General features: G+C 34.2%; 1 protein-coding gene across 1 annotated transcript in view; it reads left to right on the top strand.

The window, feature by feature from the left end:
- The window catches only part of IL1RAPL1 (interleukin 1 receptor accessory protein-like 1), a 756,667-nt gene that overhangs the window by 164,518 nt on the left and 577,661 nt on the right, over nt 1-14,488 (top strand). The window lies entirely within an intron of this gene.

Below are 14,488 nucleotides of genomic sequence, written 5' to 3'. Positions count from 1 at the left end.
GGGTCTTCTTCAAGAATTCCTTACCTAGGCCGATGTCTGAAAGGGTCTTCCCAACATCTTCATTTAGAATTCTTAAGGTTTCGTGCCTTAGCTTGGATTTTAAAGTAAAATATATGACATTATATTTATATATGTGTGTGCATGTTATATATGTAAGATTGTATTTATATATGTATGTATATGTATGCATGTTCTATATGTAAGATTGATGTAGTCTGTATCTACCTAAACGTACGTGATGGATATAAAATGTATGTGTATATATAAATCTAATGTATACTTTGTATCTATATATATGCAGTTCGTGTATATCTGTGTGGGTATAGATATATATGCAAACCTATATTTTCATTTCTTGTAATAAAGCAGCTAAGATGTGTTAGAGCCGGTTCCCCTCGGCCCCAGGAACAGAGAGGCAGAGTCACCGAGGCTGCAAATGGCAAAGGAGTTTATTGGCTAGCTCGAGCTAGGGTCCAAGTCCCAGAGCACCAACGCAGTGGCCTCCCTATGAACCAGGACCCCGCCCCGGGGTAAAAGTGAAGCTTTTATACTTTCTTTTGCATACGACGTACCGGTGGCACACGACACGCAGGTTTTATACGACACATTGGGCACACCATCCCCCCTCCCCCCTTAGTCCATTGGTTCCTTCGAAAGTGGCTGATTGTTTTGACTCCTGATTGGTTGGCTCCAAGCCTCGGGATTTTTAATTTTCGCGCCGGTGCCAGTTGACCAAGAATGCTGGTCAACAACAGCCGCAATGCTGGCCGAGAACAGCTGCGATGCCCTGATGTGGTGAGCTGGTGGTATGTTTTCTTCTGATTGGCTCTCTCCTGTTTGTGGTTTTTGAGGTTATTAATGGCATCTCTACTTTACACTCCCGGCACTGGGCATTATGCTGAGGCACAACCTGTCATGAAGTTACTCCTGCTCTTACTCCTATATTTAACAAACAACTAAAAGCAAGCACGGTTATAGAAGCAAATGGCATTAGTTAGAATCAAAAAGAATGCATTTATAAAAACAACAAAGTACATTCTCCTACTATCAATTCCTGTCATTCAGATGTAAAAGAGATCAGAAGATAAACTCTTGGTAAATGTATATATTTATCTATTAACAATATGTTAGATATGCTATAGATTTTGCAGGAAAGATAACACCCCCCCAAAGACCAAGAGAATAAGATGATTATACTAGTGTGTGAAGTCTAATAAATTGAAAGACATATCTACATGATCCATGTTTCTAATTACCTGACATAGTGTGTGTTGTTAATAACTTTTCTGGAAGCCACAAACATAGCAGTAACACTTAATTATGATGCAGGCTACAATGTAACACAATGTAGTTTTTCTACTGCCTTCAAGATCACATAGGCAGCAGAACATACCATAATGAACTGTCCTGAAGACTCAAAGTACAGTTTTCAGCAAATTTGCAGTTGAGTATTCAGATTTTACAGTGTATGAAGTCTGACTTGAATGTGCTCTGCCACAGTAATTCTTATTTCAAAATATTCCCATTTTCTTTTTTCCATTGAAGACCATGTTAATAAAAAAGCCTATAGGATATTGAAAATAAATGGCCATAGTAAGCAAAGAACTACGTGGAACCCCAAGGATCTTTAAGATATGTTAATTGTTTTTTGTCCAGCAGATTTCTTGTGCTGCAATACACATGTTAATAAGTACTTCACACTCCCCCAAGGTGCTCAGTGATGAACACACTAGCGCAGAATTGTCAGCACACATTTATTCAATTATCCACTTGTAATCAAGAAAATATATTATTCTTTTTCTCTTGATATTTTGGTTCACATTGTCTAAGTATATGTCTAAAACATCAATAAGATTATAATTCACACAGTCGATGCTTAAATAGGAGAAACTATTTTAAAGGCTCTCAAATTATCTAATTTTTTTTTCTCTTTACTAACATTATTCCCCTCTTGCTACTACATTTATCTTAATTAGAAAGAGTAGCAGAGGGTTTGGAAGATGAAAAAAGAAAAGGAAATGTTAAAGACTTCCTAATAAGGAATACTATGTTGAATACTACCACTAATTATCATTAGTGGGAATTAGAAGGAGATTCCTTAAATGTGCATCTAATGCTATTTTTTAAAGGCTTAAGATATTTTACTTCAAGTTTTAATTCAACAATATCCTGTGTCACTCTTTAAAAATTACAGAAACTTTAACAACTCATTTTTTTCATATCAAATGAAAACTTCTCCCTTTTGAAGTCAATGTGGAGTGTCCCATTAATTGCTAGCCATAGGGCAACCACCACCACAACAAAATTTAGTCATGAATGAAAGGAGTTTACAGAAGTGCTTAATGTTAAGCAACCTCAATGTTACTCTCAGTTTGACTAACTTTAGATACTCTTTTCCTGATTATAGGCCCCAGACCTCCCTTTCTTATAGTATTTACTTTAGAAAACTTGGAATTGTAAAGTCTTCCTCTACCTCTTTCAGTTGTAAATCTTTTCCCAGCCTCTTGCCCATTTTATATCCCAGAAATATCATTCTCAAAGACCTGACAGCCATCCCTTTGAAATGTAATCTTCAAGCAAGATAGTGCTCCTTCCAGGCTCTATGGGAGGTTAGAAGCATAACTTTTATAGATAAGTGAAGATTAGCAAACCCAGATGGCCTAATCACACTGAGCAACTGTCCCTATGTAATGCCCTCTAATACAATACTTTTCTGCTAGCTCACCCTAGCACTTAAAAGTTCTCCCACAAGTTCTCTGACACCTATTGCAAGTCTTTAATAAAATATTTCTTGATAGTTTAACTCCATCTAGTATAATTTTTAAGACTTTATGTAGACGTACAATTTACTGTACAGAGTAAAGGAATCTGGATTAATGGCAATAGATTTTTGAAGTGGTTTAAATGAACATTGTAACACATAGCAATGCCTGTTCACTTGCCATGACTTGCCTTATCCTTGTAAGCCATACCGCTTTTCTCCCTACTTTCATCATTCACGATGGAAATATTCCTAAAATGTAGTAGCAAGCCATCTGGTTTTTTTCTTCTCAAAATGAAAGATTTGTTTCTCAAATTGAAAACAGTTTGTATGTGTGCGTGATTAGACAAAAATGCACATGTAGAAAATTCAAACAATGCAAACCATAGATTAAAGCAGTGTTCCTCAACCTTTTAGAAGTCATTATTGCCCCCCTAAGGAGCCTTTTTAGATAGTTTTTCTACTCACCTCACCATGAGATTTTAATACCACAAATATATGGTATATCTGTTTAGGTACTTTGACCCTTTGGGTTTCCATAAACCATTGTAATATCTAAGATTTGTTTGCCTCTGGCCCAAGAACCAATTTTTGCACTATTAGGATGATATTGCTTCTTTGAAAATAGATGGATTAAAGCACAAAGTAAAAAATCATCTACAATCCCATACCACAGAGGTGACTGCTATTCACCTTTAGACAAATGTCCTTTTAGTAAATATCTGGCTAACCATATTTTATATGCTTTCTTTTATTTGTTCTTGTGCTTTACTAACATAATGTAGACATATTTCCATATTAATATAAATAGACATCATCTCTTTTAAGTATATGCCATAATTTATTTAACTAATTTCCTGTGATATACATTCTTTCTTCTATTTTGTATTTTAAATAATGTTATGATGAACATCATGCCATATCATATTTGTGCATTTGATGTAATATCTTTAGAAATAATTTTTCAAAATGCAGTTTCTGAATAAAGAGGCACATCCATTTAATTTGCTTTTATAAAAATGGGCGGGGGGGGAGGAGGGTGGAGGGGACGGGTATATGCATACACAAAGAGTGCAATGCACACCACTGGAAGGATGGACATATTTGAAACTCGGACTTGGGGGGGAAGGGCAACATACGTAACCTAAACATCTGTACCCCCATAATATGCTGAAATTAAAAAAAAAAATTTCCAAACTATCTTCTCCAAAGTATTTACTAATTGACATTCTTTCATATCCTGTATGAGAATGCCTGTTTACAACACAGGGCATTATCAATTCGTTTAATCTTTGCCAAACTACAGACACAAAGTGAACCCTCAGTATTGTTGTTTTTTTTTTTTTTTTGAGACAGAGTCTTACTTTGTTGCCCTGGCTAGAGTGAGTGCCGTGGCGTCAGCCTAGCTCACAGCAACCTCAAACTCCTGGGCTCAAGCAATCCTTCTGACTCAGCCTCCCCAGTAGCTGGGACTACAGGCATGCGCCACCATGCCCAGCTAATTTTTTCTATATGTTTTTAGCTGTCCAATTAATTTTCTTTCTATTTTTGGTAGAGACGGGGTCTCGCTCTTGCCCAGGCTGGTCTCGAACTCCTGAGCTCAAACAATCCACCCGCCTCGGCCTCCCAGAGTGCTAGGATTACAGGCGTGAGCCACCGCGCCCGGCCCTCAGTATTGTTTTAATTATTTATTCTTTGATAACTAATTGGGTTGAGTTTTTTAATAAGAATATTGACAGAATAATGGCCAGAAAATATATTTAAAAAGTGCTCAACATCTCTAATCATTAGGAAAATGCAAATCAAAACCACAATGAGATATCACCTAATTCCAGTGAGAATGGCCTTGATCAAAAAGTCCCAAAACAACAAATGCTGGTGTGGATGTGGAGAGATTGGAACACTCTTACACTGCTTGGGACTGCAAATTAGTATAACCCCTGTGGAAAGTAATTTGGAGATATCTCAAAGAGCTGAAAGTAGAAATACCATTTGATCCAGCAATCCCACCACTAGGCATCTACCCAAAGACATCTGCACTCAAATGTTTATGGCAGCACAATTCACAGTTGCAAAGATGTGGAAACAACCCAAGTGCCCATCAATACATGAGTGGATTAATAAAATGTGGTATATGTATACCATGGAATAGTACTCAACTATAAAAAACAATGGTGAACTAGCACCTCTTATATTATCCTGGATAGAGCTTGAGCCCATCTTTCAAAGTGAGGTATCACAAGAATGGAAAAACAAGCACTGCATGTACTTGCCATCAAATTGGTACTAATTGATCAACACTAAGGTGCTCACATGGTAGTGATACTCATTGGGTGCTGCTCAGGTTGAGGTGGGGGTGGGGGTGAGTAAACTCACAACTAATGGATGCAGAGCACATTGTATGGGGGAAGGGCAAGCTCGCAGCCCTGGCTTGGGAGAGGCAAAGGCATTATATGTTTGTACCCCAAAATGTTTCTACCCCTATAATACTCTGAAATTAAGAAATAAATTTAAAAAAAGAATATTGACTATTTGCATATTTTAGAAAAGATTTTCCCGATCTCATAACTTTTAGCCATTTTGTCTACTTTTTTTCTAATAAACACATTGCCCAGATTACAATCATCATGTGCAATAATTACTGTTTTGTGCAGCCTTTGGGAATTCTACAGGGCTTTGTGCCCATTCATTTCACAAATTATTTTTGCTGCCTTATGAACTGATTCCAAGTATAAATAAAGATTATGATAACTGTAGATACATTAATGTATGTGAGCTTATTATTTGTATATGTGTTATGATTTATAAAATAAATTTTATAATTTATGCATAGGTATTTTAAAAAAGCATTTAAAATAATTGCAGATCCTTAATTATCATAGACAAGTGAATTCTCTTTTATTTAAGAAGAGCTCTAATATGCTAATGTTTTCTTTTCATACTGAAATTTATAAATCTTCTCAGTTCCCTTCACTTCTCAATCACTTCTCCTCTATAGACTTTGAACTGAAATATTTATTCGATTTGTTTTTGTCTTTATCTCTTTTGTAAAAGGAGATGACAAACAGAGTCTGAACACATCAGATTGATATGATCGTTGCTCTAGTTCCAGTTAGGCTTATTCCAAATATTTTTAAGTGCTGGTCATGTCAAGCAGTACCTGTTTTCATAGCTGGCACATTGTTTTATGCCATCTATTATTACCCATTTCTCCATATTTGTTCATGAGAGTTGTTATTGATACATTTTAATGCTTTGTTCATGTAAATACCAACATTTTCCCCAATATTTTGGATATAATAATCTGTATTTGGAAAGAAAAATGAAAGCCAATAATTATGCTTTAGATTTGATGATTTTTTGTTAGAAACATCTACATAACTTGACAGTATTTCATTAAACCTTACAGAGTTTACTTTAAAAAATACTCATCAATTGTTTTAATTTATGCATTAGGTTTACAATGCATATTTTTATTCAGATAGAATTCACATAACATAAAACACACTATTTTAACCATTTTAAAGTGTACAATTTAGTAGATTTTAGTATATTCAAAATGTCATACAACCATCACTACTGTCTAATTCCAGAACATTTCCATTATTCCAAAAAGAAGTACTAAACCTCCCAATTCCCCTCATCCTGCCCCCCACCCCGTTTCCTGACAACTAATCTACTTTCTGTCTCTGTGAATTTGGCTATTCTGAACATTTCATATAAATAGCATTATATAATAGGTAGTCTTTGGTTACTAGCTTATCTCATTAGCATAATGGTTTCAAGGCTCATTCATTCTGTAGTATATATCAGTGCTCTGTTTCTTTTTGTGGCTAAATAATATTCATTCCATTATAAGCGTATATACATTTTGTTTATACATTCATTAAATTGATGAACATTTATGTTGTTTTCACTTTTTAGCTAATATGAATAATGCTGCTATGAACAATTTGTGTATAAGTTTTTAGTATGAACATGTTTTAAATTCACTTGTGGATATATTAATACCTAGGAGTGGAATTGTTAGATCATAAGGTAATTCTGTTTCACTTCTTGAGGAACTGCCAAATTGTTTTCCACAACAGCTTCACCGTTTTACATTCAAACACTACAAACCATAGGGTTCCAATTTTTCCACATGCTAGCCAACACTTCTTGTTCTCTGGATTTTCTTTGTGTTGGTTTTATTATTGTAGTAGCCATTAAGTGAGTGTAAGTGATATTTCATTGTGACTTTGTGCATTTGTTTTTAAATTGCTCAATTTATAAATGCATATATGGTTTTATAAATGGAATTGTTAATGTCAAAATTATTTAAACCATTTTGAAACACGCTACATATCTTGTGGAATACTACCAAAAGTTTGTGATGGTTCTATATTACATTTATGAAAGAAAAAAACTTTCTGATAAAGTTGAGGATCTGACTGTATGTACTAAACTTTAACCTAAGTCACTATTTACAGTAGAGTATTTCAACCTCTAAAGACCTGTCCTTACTGAATTTGCAAAAGTAGTTTTAAAAGAATTGTACTAATAGATTTTTACACTAATGGAATGGCCACTCTGGCTTTTCAAGCCTAGTGTCTAAAGTTCTCAGAAAAGGGAAAAAGATCACACTTATTTATAACCTTTCTTGACATGAACTTCCATTAGAGGGAAAAAACACAACTTCTGATTGAAAAATATATTTACATAATACCAATATTAAAACCATTCTTTCAGGGTAAGCTAAACACATCTAGAAATTCCATTAACTCTATTAGGACTGATAGTCATTAAGTATTTCTTTATACAACATTTTGCTTCCCTGTAGGCAGGACAATAAAAAAACGTAAAATTAATTAAAACAATATAGGGGAAGGAGGAGTAGGAAAGTCACAGTAACAGTATATGTTTTAGATTTTTTTTACTGATAAATAAGGATAACTTCTTTGGTTTTTGTTTGATTTGTTTTTTAAGCTAAATTTAGCAGTGGAAGATTGTTTGCCGACTTTAGTGACACTAATGTTAATAAGTTCTGATAACCCACTACCATTGGACCAGCCACAATTGCTTCTTTGATTTGGGTTATATTATAGGGATTTTAATCACTTTTCAAAAGCCTTGCTCAAAATACTTTAATTTTAATAACAAAAATAAGTGTCTTCCTATCATTTTCTTAGGAATTCTACTGGGGCATTCTGCAAAAGTTGCAAGTGTGGCCTTGGTTTTACTAAGTACAGTGATGTTGCCCATATTTTAAAGTATCTAGCCAGTAGTTATGGCTTAATCAGCATTTGCCAAAGTTTTGAGGACTTCTGAGGAAAAAAAATGCAAAAAAATACAAATATCTTCTAATAATTCCCATATCCCCCCTTTTCTTCTTCACATGTGTGGGAGACCCAGGCGGTGATGGAGAGGAGCAAAAACCTCCCCTTCTCTTTGATTAGTTGAGAAGGAGAATGATCCTCTAGGAATAGCTAAAATTTCTGAGTTCTTAAGCTACTTGAGAGTGAAATTAAAATTTCCTGGAGTGACTGAAGGCAAAATCATAAATTAAAGGAATTATAATAAGGGAAATAAACAGATTACTCCAAAAGGTTCCAAAGGAGATTCTAGATATATTATTTTAACATACTATATTATTTAAAATCGCCTTTATGTTTGTCTCCACAAGGTCTGGCAAAAAATAAATAAATAAATAATAGTGCCTTTACATTTGACTCTTTGAATAAAGTATATGTGTGTGTATGTTATAATTTGTTGGATATTCTTGCTCTCAATTCTTGATATCTTGCATGATAGCATGTCGTACTATGTGACTTAGGCAGAAATTCCTCCCAGCAGCAAGCAGAACATTTCACAGTGACATTTTAAGACATATATAAAGATATTAAAATTTGTCTCTACAAATGCAAAATTTTAAAGTAAAAGCAAATAAAATTGTTTTATCTTTATTCTTTCCTACATGAACAGAAAGTATTTTATTTGTGGGCCTTTTTATAAATGCTGGAATGCCTCTCCACCCCCAAATCATAGTATTTTTAATTTCATGATTCTAGATTGAGTCATTAAATTAAGTTTAACAATACATAGCTATTAATCATTATAACTGATACTGAGTCACATTAAAATAGTGGAAAGTTAGGACACAATTTCAATATGCATGAATATCCATTAGCATAGTATAGTCATGTTATCTGCAGATAGAGACAGTTTCATTTCTTCGTTTCCCACCTATATGTTTTTTATTTCCTTTTCATGCCTTATTGCACTGGCTAGATCTTTCATTACTATGTTGAATAAGAGTGGTGAGAAAAGACATCCTTGTCTTGTTCCCGATTTTAGGAAGAAAGCATTCAGTCCATTCACCATTAAATATCATGTTAGCTGTAGGTTTTTTAATAGGTTCTCATTATCATGTTAAAGATGTAGCCCTCTATCCCTTTATTGTTATTTTTCTTAGAGTCCTTATCATGAATGGGTGTTGAATTATGTGAAATTTCTTCTCTGCATCAACTGATAACAATCATGTGATTTTTCTTCTTTATCCTGTTAATATGGTGGATTACATTGATTAATTTTCAAATACTAAACCAGCCTTGCATCCCAAGAATAAACTCCACTTTGTTGTGATGTATAATTCTTTTACATATCACTTAATTCTATTTGTTAATACTTTGATAAAGATTTTTCATGTATGTTGATGAGAGATGTTTGATATCAGGTTAATAGTAGCTTCATAAAATTAATTGGAAAGCATTCCAAACTCTTTTTTTTTTTTTTTTGAAAGAGGTTGTATAGAATTGGTTTTCCTCCTCAACTAATCAAAGAGAAGGGAAAGTTTTGGCTAATTCTTCTTTAAATGTTTGGTAGAATTTTTCAGTGAAAACATCTGGACATGGAGACTTCTTTTTTGGGGAGTGTTTTAATTATCAATTCAGTTTCCTCAATAGTTGTAGGGTGATTCCAATAATTAATTTCATATTGGGTGAGTTGTGGCAGTTTGTGTTTTTTATAGAATAGGTCCATTTCATCTAAGTTGCCAAATTAATATATGTAGAATTATTCATATTAGTCCCTTATTATCCTTTTGATGTCTGCAGGGTCTATATCAATAATGCTTGTTTCATTCTTCATATACGTAATTTGTGTCTTTTTTTTCATTGTCAATCTTGCTAGAAGTTTGTCAATCTTATTGATCTTTTCAAGAGCCAGCTAATTGCTTCATTCACTTTCTCTACTGCTTTTCTGTTTTCAGTTTTGTTTATTTCTCTCTTTATTATTTCTTCCATTCAGCTTGCTTTGGGTTCATTTAACTCTTCTTTTTCTATGTTTTTGAGGTGGAAGCTTAGCATATTGATTTTAGGTTTTTCTTCTTTTCTAACTTATGCATTTAGTACTATCAAATTTCTACGTAGTACTACTTTCGTTGCATCCCATACATTTTGATATATCATGTTTTCATTTCCCTTCAGTTTTCTTAAAACTTTTTTTTTTTTACTTATAGATTATTAACTAGTTTTTTGTTTGGTTTTTTGTTTATTTGAGACAGGGTCTTGTTCTATTGTCCGAGTTAGGGTGCAGTGGTGTCATCATAGCTCATTGCAACCTCCAACTGCTGGGCTCAAGCGACCCTCCTGCCTGAGCCTTCCGAGTAGCTGGGACTACAGGCTTGCACCACCACACTCAGCTAATTTTTGTATTTTTTGTAGAGATGGGGTCTCACTATGTTGCTCAGACTGGACTCGAATTCCTGGCCTCAAACAATCCTCCCTCCTAGGCATCCCAAAGTGCTAGGATTATAGGTGTGAGCCACTGTGCCCAGCCTATTAACTAGCTGTTTGGTCTTCAAATGTTTGGAGATTTTCCTGTTATCTTTCTATTATTGATTTCTTGTTTGATTCTATCGAGGTCAAAGAACACACTTTGTATGATTTCAATTATTTTAAGTCTGTCAAGGTTTGTATTATGGCCATTCTGGCTACATGTTCCATGGATATTTAAAAAGAATAGGTTTTCTGATGTCTTTGGGTGGATTATTCTGTAAATAATGATTAAATACTATTGGTTTTTGATGTGATACCCAGTCAGTAGATTTGGATCCCTAGTTCCTGAAGAATCTAGCCCTGTATACCATTGGTGCTTAGTAAGGGTTTGTTGAACTGCTTGGAACTCCCATATTGTTACCCTTATTCCTGTTACCATATGTGCCTCTCCTGTGGTCTGCTAAAATTTCCAGGAAAAGGACAAGCAGCTGGCAATGGCACCCTGAAGGACTTAATTAGGCAGGTGACAGTGATAATTCTGCATAACAAACAACCCAAAGCTCAGAGATTTGCAATACCGATCATTTATTTCATAGTCAAGGGTCTAGAGTTTGGCTGTGTTTTAACTGATCTTATTGGTGCTTGCCTGTGCTCTGTCTACAGGCTATGCTGGATTCTGGATTTTGGGTTAGATTAAAATCTATTCCATATGTCTTAACTTTGGGATCCATGCTGAAAAAGCAAAAGCTAGCTGGATCATGTTCTTCTCATAGCAGAGAGTGTAAGCTCCAGGACAGCTGGCAGAAACTTGTAATGTCTCTTAAAGGCGACAGTGTCACTTCCACTTAGGTTCCATTGTCCAAATCCAGTCATAGGGAAGTTCAAAGCTAATGTATTGGATGTGTACATTCTGCCTATTTCAGTAGGAGCCACTTCAACATTGCATGTCAAAAGTCATGGATGTGTATTACAGTGTGGAAGCAATTATTCAATATTCCTCTGACTTTTCCAATCTTTAATATTTTCTACTTTATACGGGGGTAAGGAAAATGAAAATTAACCCTCCACAGAAGAATTAACCCTCCACATGAAAATCCTTATTTGGATAGCAAACTATAAAGGATATTTTCCTTGACATGCGGTTGTCTTATACATTATATTTTGGGGAATCCAAAGAAATGGCTTTAATGAATTAACAAGAATATTCTTAAGAATGTACTTCATACTACATCAAAAGGAATATATTTTAAAATTCAGGCTATATTCTCTGACTTTTTTGGGTTTTGAACTATAGGTAGGCATTTTATTGAGAGGATTTTTTTGGGGGGGTATCCTTTATAAACCTGCACAGCTAAGCTAAATACAAAGACTTAAATAGGGCTCAATCACATCAATTTGATGGGGACATGTGTGTGTATGTATTTGATAAAACATTTGCATGTGTCATTAATTTTTAGAAGCTTTCAAAAGGTTTTGTGAATCATAAATTTATAAATTGTTTGGTGCATCTCAGATAGTTACCACAGAATCCTACCAGATGATATATGTTCAGGATTTTTCAAGTTACAACTTAAATTTATTTGAAGAGAAACAATAGTTGTTAAAAATACAGCAAAAAGAAACAGAACTCTTGGGATATAATTTTTAATTTAAATTCAGAACAGGCATGTAGAAACTGATATTCTATGTATTCACAGGGTGACAAAGAACCACTCTTACCTGCAGGAATAGTGGCAATGATTGTTCAGAGTCCATTCATGATACTAATTGGGTTGCAGTTGAAGTAGTACTTTTAATGATATGGACACTTGTTTGCCAAGAATTGATGTGGGACCACCAAGACATTAACACAGACTATTTAGCACAGAAGGAGCCAGTAATGACACTCAATCACTCCTTGTCAGATTGATTTGAATTCAAACCAACAATCCAGAAGAGAGGGACCACCTCATTAATAGTTTTCTTGGGTCAAGATCAAGAAAAAATAAGAACTGTTTTAAAAAATTATTTATGTTTGCAAGCATTCATGTGAATGACATTTGAAACACAATTACCAGAACAAAATAAAAGCAGCTAAATTAGAATTCAATTAGAGCCTTTCCAATATTTGTCAAATAAAAAGTAGCAAATTTCACTAAAGAAAATCAATGAAGGAAACAATTTAGAACATGCTTATTGCTATTTGACTTTTGTCAGTTGCAGGAAAGGGAAAGTTGAAATATTGGCAGTAAATAGACCTTAAAGTTATTATTTTTCTTCTAATTTTCTCTTCCTTTATGACTTCTTATTCCTTGAAATATGGCAATAAGCAATATGTAGGGAGGTCGGCATTGGATGGGATCAGTTGTTGTAGTTGAAATATTCTTCTCTACTGATGTCTCTGTTATGAATCTTTTTTTTCCCATCCTCTTTCAGTGTTAATTTGCCTCCTCTTCCCCGTTTCCTCTCATGATTATGTACTTTTGCAACTTTAATAATGACCCCGCATGTCCTTCACTGGCCTCTCTTCCAAAGAACCCATCCCATATGCTGAGCTGCCTACTGGAAATGTTCCGTAGGATATCTCCATGTTGCCCCAACATCTCCCTTCTCTTATTTTGCATCCCGTCTGCTCTCCTCTTTCCCCAAGTAACCCAAATTAACTCATTGTCTCTTGATTTACTAATTAGTTAATTCTGGCACCTAAGTTGAAATCTCCATTATCTTCGATATTTTTCCTGTCCTTTAACTTAAAAGCATATCTGTTACCAGACCAAACTGGGAAGGAGGAATTGACATCCATGACTGGTTTCCAGAGTTTTACCTTTATGTTATTAACTATGTTGGTAGTCTTAGGTATTATCTGCTTCATTATTACATTATTCCACCAAACCTACCTACTTCGAATTCTTACTGCCCAATGCCTAGGCCAAAAATGATAAGCATGTGACACATGATCTTTGGAAGATATTTCATTTGACCTTGACATTCTCTCCTAATGTTCCTAGACATGGCTTTGAAATTAAATAGAGTGTCTCAGAAAGTCAAAATCAATTATAGTAACAATGGCACAGTATGAAATATGTCTGAAATTGTGGCCTGTATTATTGTAATTTCCTGTAAAACACTCTTCTTGCCTGCAGATACTTTCACTCTGAATATATTGTGCAAACTTTCATCAGATAAATGTATCTGAAGCATATTTCTCATTGTGTCATTTTACCATTCCACATGAATGTAATCATTGTCTGTTTATGCTGGGACGTGGAAATGTTCAGAAAGCCCTGATTAATGAATTAATGTGATTACTGCTTCACAACTGTGTCCCTACAACTTATTGGTGCTAGTCTTGGAGGATCTGGTGGAAAGAATAGCTGTTCCCTGTGCAGCAGACCTCTCCTCCTGTTTGGCATGGATGTTTTCCAAATGATCCCACCTGCTTCTTTTATCCATAAAATTATCAAATTTTCTAGTTTGCTGATGGCACCCTATTATTTGATTTTAGTGTGAGAATGGAAAGACTCTCGTATACAGTTTCTGTCATTTCAGTGGAATTTCACTGGAGAATAAAATAAGATAAATAAATGTCTTTATTCTAGTATTTTATAGATTTTTAACACTTTATATTGAAATAATTTTCAGCTTAGAAAAAAGTTTCAAAAATAGTACATAGACCTTTGATGCACCCTTTGTCCACCTTCTTCAAATTTTAACAACTTACATAATCATAGAACAATTATTAAAATCAGAAAATTAGCATTGATTCTAATTAACTAGTTAATTAATTAGTTAAATAATCTATAGATTAGTCCTGCTTTATAAAGTATAACATTCAACTATTAACATATTGACTATATTTATCCAAAGTTTTGTTTTTACTTAATTTAAAACAAAGAAATTTTGCACTTAGAATAGTGATTAATCTTAATATTTGATAAGTAAAATAACAAAGTACAGTAAAATAATTTTTCATTATATTTCCATTGTCTTTTTT

The sequence above is a fragment of the Propithecus coquereli genome, unplaced genomic scaffold (assembly GCF_000956105.1).
Source record: "Propithecus coquereli isolate 6110/MARCELLA unplaced genomic scaffold, Pcoq_1.0 Scaffold303, whole genome shotgun sequence".
Classification (NCBI taxonomy): domain Eukaryota; kingdom Metazoa; phylum Chordata; class Mammalia; order Primates; family Indriidae; genus Propithecus; species Propithecus coquereli.
The sequence above is the reverse complement of the archived record's forward strand: the minus strand, read 5'-3'. Positions and strand labels throughout refer to the sequence as shown.